The sequence below is a fragment of the Vidua chalybeata genome, chromosome 5 (assembly GCF_026979565.1).
Source record: "Vidua chalybeata isolate OUT-0048 chromosome 5, bVidCha1 merged haplotype, whole genome shotgun sequence".
NCBI lineage: Eukaryota > Metazoa > Chordata > Aves > Passeriformes > Viduidae > Vidua > Vidua chalybeata.
Genome location: NC_071534.1, coordinates 35346879 through 35356056, shown reverse-complemented (window position 1 = coordinate 35356056; position 9178 = coordinate 35346879).

Below are 9178 nucleotides of genomic sequence, written 5' to 3'. Positions count from 1 at the left end.
TAGCTTGCTGCCTTGCTTTCCCAAAGAAGCACAGAATATGTTTTACTTCCCAAGGACACCCATGTGCCCGTGGGCAGGAAGGAAACACCTGTGGAGGTGATCAAGCATGGTGAGGAGTTTTTGCTCAGTGTTGACTTCTTGTGGGAATTTATTGCAAGCCACTTGAAGGTTTTATATAAAATTAGTATGTGCAAATGTCCTGGCCTTGAGGAATATTTCAGGACTGGGGTTTTCCATTTGTTTTACTTTTTTCTTGTTGTGCATGAGATGCCAAATAACATTACTTGGATAATGCTGTGCTGGCACTGTCTGAGCAATGCCCACCAGCCTGCCTGGAGCCCAGGCCTGTGTCTGGTCAGACTGAAGAGTATGCCCAAACTGATCAGGTGTAGGCCCCTTCCAGGGCACCTGGCAGCACCTGGAAGGCAGCATCTTGGCACTCCCACTCTGTACAATGCCCACACATTGTGTGGCACTACCACACATGATGTGACACAAATGGCAGGGTGCAGGGGTCAGGGCCTCGGTGCACTCCCGGCTGCTCCAGTCCCCAAGGTGAATTGGCATAGCCTGGGCAAATGAACAGCTGAGAGAAAGAGGCCACAGAGATGAAACACAAAGCTACTCTTGAAATGTTGGCTGCCCAAGCTGGCTCTGGAGAAATTTTTGGAGACTCATGGGGCTCTAAACTGTGGTAATTCAATATTTAAAAACAAATAGGTTCTCCGGCCCTACTTATCCACTAGATGATGTCATTGATCCAAAATGTTCACAGTGCCAAAGGCCTATTCAAAGTGGTAGGGGCTTTGAATCCTGCCTGTCAACATATGTCTCCTTGGAAATCAGTGTTACAGGCCTAATCTGGCAGGCATGGCTTCAGAAGAGCCCAGATTTGTCTGTAAAAGAATGACAGGAGGGTAGTCTGTGGTATTTCTAATCCCAGTTGCTATAAACTATAACAGGATCTGTAATGCTGTAGTTATTCAGATAGGTGCCTTGGCAATTGTTTTCTTCTCCTGGCATTTTCCCATTATTTTTTATTGAAATGCATATATAAGAAATAATATTCTGTTTTATGGAATTGGTCAGAAACTGGAAAAAATCAATTAGAGCAGGGACTGATCCTGTTTTGAGGGAACTTCTCATTGCTCTCTTTTCTCCAGGGCTGGCAGCTCTCTTCATTCCCAGGCATTCTGTTCATTCCCAGCTTGTAATGTCTGAGACGAAGTGCTATTAAATGTAATTAAATACATTTAGGAGACACAATCTACTACCTTGGTGGTATCTATAAGAACAGGTGCTTAAAAGCTGCATGGAAAAAGAGAAGTCCATTTTTCCAAGTGTAGCAAACCTACCGCTCAGTAATGGTTTCTGTCCAACTGAATCTCCATGCCCTACTGTTAAAACCCAGGAATCTGGTAGAATATTTATTTCCAAAAAAACACTTTTTCCCCCCTACTGTCTGAAAACTGCGTCTTAGTTTTAAATGATGATTGTAAAACATGCCAGAAATTTATTTTCCTGCGTTGGTTATTCATTCTGCCTTAAGAATATATAAAAAACAGATGGGACTCATTTTCTCTTACTTGGTCCAAACATTTCAACAAGTGGGTTATTTTTCTTACCAGCCTTTGGACTCCCTGCTGTTCTTAACAGGATTATTTGGATAAATAAACTGATCCAACATTGACCCTTTACTAACCATTCACCTGAGGCAGAACATGCAGAAATTAAGGGAAAGAAAGGATGTCTGTTCTGGTAAGAAGTGAGCTAGTATTGCTTTACTATGAAAAGACATAAAATTATTCTTGTCTAAACCAAAAAGTCATGCATTTTTGGCATAAATATCCTGTTTTGTTTCTTATGTAGTTGAACAAACACCAAAACGTTAACAGGTTGGAACAGTTTGGGAAGGAAAAAGAAGGAAGGCTTACTCTAATTACTTTATGGTTTACAGATGTTTCTGGTAGGCATATAGACATCTCCTTTGTTTCAGACTTATCCCTGTAGGATTTTGTCAGTGTTCAAACTAATTTTTCCCTTTAAGGCTTTGTCTACCTTAGCTACAATTGGAGGAAAGCAGGATGCAGTCTAGCATACAGCAAAAGCAAGACAAAAACAAACAGTGAGACAAAACCAGTTTCCGCTGTAGACAGGAAAGAAAAATTTTTAAAAAGTGAAATGATGAATAAAATAGGACAAACATCCTCCTTGTTCTTCAGGTCTGAGTGAATTAAAAATACACAGATGCAATGAGATACCTATATTAGTGATAAGTTTCAATGACAATACTGAGGTGGAGATCCTGAACAAGGGAAGTTAAAAGCTGAGCAGTGCTGTAAGTATGCAGGTCACAAAAGAGGAGCAGTTTAAATTCACATATATCATCCTTCAACTGCTTCCCAAGCTCTGATCACCAAGGAGCTGAAGCTGTAGTAAAATGTTCCAGTGGGCTGTACCTACCTTCAGGATTAAATATTTTCATACTGTGAATGACAGCCATGACTGAGGTGCTCTGACATGCCACATTGTCTAATGTTTCTGTCTTTGTCCTCATTATCTGATCTTTTTGTGGGGGGATTATAGATGCAATGGAAGTGATGCTATGATAGAATGGAAGTAGGAGTGGGACTGAAGCATCGCTTGTGTCTGGTGACCCAATGTATAAATGACATTGATGCGTTGTCCCAGCGTGCAAGGAAGCATGCACTGCAAACAGATGCAGCAGTGCAAGAGGGTGTTACCTGCTCCTTTTTGTTTCTTGTGGGCTGCCAAAAGCTCCTGTTTGCTCAAATGTGCTGGTAAGGCTATGCATGAAACTCCCTTCCTCTGCTCAGTCCCCGTGAGCTGAGGTAACCAACACCTCTGAATGGAATTTTTTTGACTAAGAGGAGGTTGAGGACATGCTGTCAGGGCAGAGTGGTGAGGAGTGGTTTGCAGCAAGCTAAGAGTGCTTGTCTCTTTGGCTGTCAGCATTACATTTGGTGTCAGGCCCTGTGAATTTGGCCCAGTAATTTATCATCCTGTAAACAAGGATTGTTTGACATTGATTGTTTACATTTGATTGTTTACAAGAAATCATAAACAATTTCTCTTTATATTCAATATTCTGGGAATAAATCAAGGAGACATAGCAGCATATTTGACAAGAGGTAGAGGAGATGACCCTACACAAGATCATTTTGTTTCTGTATGGGACGTGTGTCACAGCTGCAGTAGTGGTCTGCACTAGATGAGAAGGGTGTGCAATGTAATTTTAATGAAATATTTAAGACCCTGTTCCCAATGTGAATGTGGTCCAATGAACACTGCATACTAGTCTCCATTAACCTTGACTGTGTAGTGACATTGGATAAATCATTGCATCTCTTTGTGCATCTACAAAATGTCTTCCTCACAGATATGTAGTGAAGATTCATTAGTTAATGCTTACAAAGTGCTTTGAAGACATAAATAAATACTTTAACAATGTTGAAGTTTTGAGATCAGGAGGGCATTATACCCTCTTCATCCCACTGCCAGCTGGGGGCTGCAGTGACTGTCCATAAGTAAATGCATCTTTCACATTGGTGTTTGTACACAGCTGTTATCTTCTGCTAAATGTCATTATAAATCTACATGGTCACTGGCTATCCACTGTCTATGAGTGCCCAATCTTTTACAGCAATTAAGGAACAAATTATAATAATTTTTGCAAAAATTGTACACTAGATATTAAAACCTTTTGCATGCACTGGCGTGATTTGGCACTCCAAGTACGTACAGGGTGATTTGGTTTCAATCATCCCTTCATTCATCTAATCCATAGCACTTCATTTCGCAGACAAACAACAGAATCATATCTGAGCCTGGGGATGCCATTAAAATGAAACAAGTTTGAAATTCATAAATTTGTTTCATGCCAAATCCCTGTGACACATTGGCATTGTTGTGTCTTTTCTGAACTTTCAGGTGAATTTACTAAACTGATATATTTACCCTTTTTATGCTGCAGTTTAATATGCAACACGAGATCTCTCTAGCACAGTGAAACAATAGAAATCTTGATCAGAACTATTGAAAAAATATGCATTTTCATAAAATCTCACTAAAAATAGTATAAGTTGGTGAATATTAGATTTTCACCAATTAAATTTAAATTAGACTTTGTCCCAAATTGGATGTTAACATATACTTGGATTTTTTTCTGCCAAAAGGAACAACACTGCCATGGAAATACAGAAGGGCCAAAAACTATTAGAGCGGATCAACATTGTTTCCATGTTGATAAGCATGCAGTTATTATCATGCTTTCATTTCCCTATGTTCTTCTGCTCTTTTGTACTAAGACTAAATGGGTTCATTTCCACCATGAAGAGAGACATATATGGAGCTATGGGGAAAAACAGCTATGTGTCTGGAATGACATGAAATGGACCATGAAAAAGTGGATGGGGCTACTTTCCTTTTCCAGGAAGGGTTAATAGGAAGGAAATAAGACCATGAAAACCATGAGCATCATTCACTGATGACAAAACAAATGGAGAAGCCACAGGTTTTTTGGCTTTGCTGCCATCTAGCAGAAGATGGACAGCCTGACATCCATCCACCTATTGGGACAGAGAAGAATATTAGATTGCTGAGGTAGCTGGGGGATAATGTGGATTATGGTTCAGGTCTGAGCTGGCCATTCTGGCTAGCTGACTCTTAAAAGGTGGCTTATTTTTGGAAGAGCAGATTTAGAAGCAGAAGTAGCTGAGACTCACTCCTGTTGCTGGAGGGGTGAATGAGGCTGGTCTTCTCTGTTGGCACTGTTGGATTGAAGGAGATGTGCAGCCAAAAAAACAAGACTTAGGAAAATTCTTGTATGGCCTCTAAAGACAAACCTTCTGTAAAAGGTAAGAGCTGTTTTAATTTCTGAGGAAAGGAAATCACTCTTTGTGTGTACAGACCACATTTAAAAATAATCTGTTAACAATATCAGTCAACTTGATCAAGGTTTGGTCAAAGCTTATGTTAAAAAACCCTTTAGCCTGTAACACATTTCAAGCAAGTCTTTAGCTGATTCTGAGTGTATACTGCTTTATCATCTGAATGGTCTTGAACAAAGCTCAGTTATGTCATGATCATTTTAGGCTCCAAAATGAGTTTCCTTTCCTGTAATTATTAATTCTCCAGTTTCTCTCTTTCTTGCAATCTCATTTTCTCCTGCAGTGTATGGTCCTTTTGCAGGGACAGATACCTACGTCTTGCAGACAGTAATTTCTGATCTGTGTTCATTAGTTCACAGGCAAAGGAAGCAAAGCAGACTGTACTCTGATTTTCCCTTTGTGCAATGGAAACTGAACATTTATTATGGTTTTGTTGCTTAGGAGAAGTTAAATTGCTAATGTAACACAGGTTAAACATTTTCAGAAAGAAATGTTTCATGTTCTGGAAAAACTGAATTCACATGTGTTTTCCTGGGAGAGAATAAATTGGCTAAACCTGGGTTGAGGTGTTCTTGGGAGGCTGAGAAACATTATGATAATGTTGTGCTTAGGCTCAGACTAAGGATTAACCTTAGTCTGAAGCATGAAGGTTTAGCTTTAAAAGAAACAGAGACAAGGGAAGATAGAGAACTATAAACACAAGCGAAGATAGATAGAGGACTATACACACAAATCATCCAGGTAAGTTTGCCCTGTAGCTGTGCTCTTTAGATTATTGAAAGTAAATAATTTTCCTGCCAGATCCGACTAGACTGAATTTTTTTAAAGATGAAGTGAGAAGTTTTATTCCCATTCCTCTTCTATTGGACATCACAATATGGCAAAGGCCATTTGCCTGTGAGAAGCATATCAGAAACTATGGGGCCCACACTCAGCTGAGTTTCTTTGATGCTGCTTTTCCTATGGCTTATGAATACAACAATAAGTTATATTCTAGATCTCTAAATTACCTTAGATTTCATATGAATGCAAACATATGTTAAGTAGTTTAAGAAGTGCCTTGGGGAGGGGATGTTGACCACCCTTCCATGCTGGAAGGGCACGGGGCATGTTTCGCCTTCCTCAGGGGAGCTGTCAGCTGGACAATGCCCTTCAGCTGAGTATGGGGAAGCTCTCAATGGCAGAGGGCTGCTTCACATATTCAGCACCTCCAGAGACACAAGCCTTCTCCAAGTGCTGTGCATCAGGGTATCACTTGCCAGGGCCTGTGGCTAGTGTGGGATAGACATTACCCCATGAACATCTGCTTCAGAGTGCTGGAGCAATGGGCTTGGGGGAGGGAGCTGGGGAGTGAGGTTATCCAAGAAACCGTCATAATCCATCAGGATGCATGGGCTGCCTGGAAGAAAAGCCTGGGTGCTGTGGGACCCTGTCCTAGCCTATGTATTATGGGGCTGGATTCTCCTAACTTTGCAGCAGGGGTATTTTGAAGTGACTTTGTTCAACTATTCCTTTCCCCCAGTTCCAGTAGGTCAGAAGGGAGTGGTGTCTCTGCTTAGATATGCCTCAGTACCGAGCTCTGAAGAGCTCACTGCACTTGTATGGTGTCTGCAGTGCAGTGACATGAACTGCATGTGTTCCTTGTGGGGCTCAGCCTGGCAGAGTTCCATGGTTAGCCTCTGCTCCTGATTAAGAAGGAAAACATTCATGTATGCTTAGGTAAAATAAAGGACCTCAACTGAGAGAAAATGAGAGAGTAACTTGAGATTTAAAACAAAATAATTTTCAAAGCATATTGTCAGTGTCACCAAATAATTGTTTTAAATCCAGTTAACTCAAATAGACTACTTTGTCAAAATGAAAGTGTCTCCTGCTGCAGAAACTTACATTTCTAAATCTAAAGCCATCTAAACAACACTATTGTGGCAGTACAATTATTTGAAGCCATATAAAAATATACTGATTTTTGCATCAACACACTGATGCCTTTACAATCATTTCAGTCTTTCTGAAGTCCACCCCAATGCATGTTTCCTTTATGAGCTCTTCCTAAAAACTCTTCCTTTTTATGTTCACCATGTCCAGACTAGTGGAATGTGGGTTGTTTTTGAAAGAGCATTGTGTGTGCTATCCAAACCAACCTCTAAAAGCAAAGGATGTGTAAAGAGCCAATCAGATTCAAAGAAAGTAGAGTTATGTGCATGTTCCTTATATTATTCTGACTGATGGCTTTATGAAATCACTCATGGCCCTGTAAGTGCTTTCTGTGATAGTTTACTTGCAGTTGGTCTGGTGATGGGATAGAGCACAGGTGTTTTAGTGCAGTCTCCTTAACTGTAGGATGTTGTTGGGGATGCTCTGAGCATACTTTAACTGGAGTTAAATTTTCAGGGCAGGAATTATGTTTTCAGATATGCATATGAGTTCAGTACAGGATCCCAGCATGCTTTTTATGCAAGCAATAAATGCAGCTAACTAGAGGAGGCAGAGAGTTGTGTCTTTGTCTTCGTAAAGGATGCATGTTATTGCCCGGAAAAGGACAGTTTGTCCAATCAACATGGAGTTAGCTAAAATAAATGTACAAAATACAGTATTAGATGATGGATTTATGGGCTACTGATAAGTGACTGAAAGGAAAGAGCAAAGCTGCCTAAACCACTATCATCTCTGTTATGAGTGTGCATTTATGCTTTCTAACATGCATTGATGATAGTCATTCATTCTTCAGTGTGTGTTATTCATTCCTTTTAATAAATTGTCTGGTTTTCCCAGAGGAGGAGAAGGTGGATCTTTTTCTAATGTCCTCTCTATAATGTTTTCACTTCCTCACTCAAATCAACAGGTCTTTGTATGCAGATGACTGAATGGACAGTTTAGCTTCCAGCAGAGCCTTACATGTTCAGGAGGTATCAGTTAGCCATGGAACAGTCATGGAATGATGCTCCAGAAACCACAGTTTTGATGCATGGTGTTACCCACATGGAAGCTGTTTGTTCTTTCATGCGAGGGCTGATAACTTTGTGGAAAAAATGCCAAGAGTGACCAAGGAAAAGGATTTCTGAAAATTCTCAAAAGCTCAAGTCTTTAAAAAAATATTTTTCAGAAAATTTTTAAAAATTCAGAAAATTTGAGGTATTACATCTTTCTCTCCGAGATGGAAACCATGAACAGAAATAGAAATTATTGCCTGTGCTTCTCTGCTGTTGAAATATTTCCAGTTTCAGAGAATTTATGGCTGCTTGGGAAAACTCCTACCTGGAGTAGGTAGAAGAGCAATAAACCTAAGGAAAATTAAAAGAGATGCCAAGACAGTATCATCTATGTTATTTAAACTGTTTAGAAACTGGAAAAACCCTACTCTGTTTATATCATGCATAGATATAATTTCTTGCTCACTAAGGAAAGCTGAAATCACTCACTGCTTTTTGGAACATGAGTGCAATACGATCACTTTGTAATGCTGGGGAAAAGAGTAGGGAGCTCTACATGATAGAGTGAGTCCCTGGAGGCAGTAGCATCATTTGATCCTTGGTACAGCCAGTGTCTGACATCATCTGAGACCAAAGACTGTCAGGTTAGTAGCTATTATCTTTACATAAAGAGGCAGCAGCTATGCACCTTAACTGTTGTTTGAAATTCCCATCCAACAGAATAAATGCCCAGTGCACAGGTTATACATACCCTGATGAAATGTATGTACCTGACTACAAAGAGGGAAAATGAGAGCAGGCACTGGCAAGCTGGCTGGACCCAGACCTGTTTTATTCTTGCAGCTGAGCTATTGTCAGCAATGCTGCATTTCTAGGAGCAGCCTGTGTAATTCATTCCAGCTGGTGACATTGCTAGTGCTTGTCAGAACCCCAGACTAATGCACTGACTTGCACAGGGTTCTTCTAAACCCCTCCTATGCAGGACTGTATGTCACATATACATGCAAAAAAATAACCCTAAGAAACCCCCAAAGAACATTGTGGTTAAAGTACATTTGTGTTATGAGCATATTCGGGTCTTGAGCATTACAGATGTCATTACTGAAGGCTGTCATCAACTTGAGGTCACTTGGTGAGAGCTTTAGTGGTGTAAAACTGAGTGGCTGTAGTTTTGCTGATGCTGGGGACTTGGGGCAGTTAAAGTGGAGTTAAGAAAGCTTCTTATTCAACCTCACAGTTGGTATTTGCTTAGAAATCAGCAAGCTGTTCCTGTGGACAAAGCTTGGCAGAACTTGAATATACCAGCACTTGCGTAGTGAAGGATGGTCCCACTTGCTT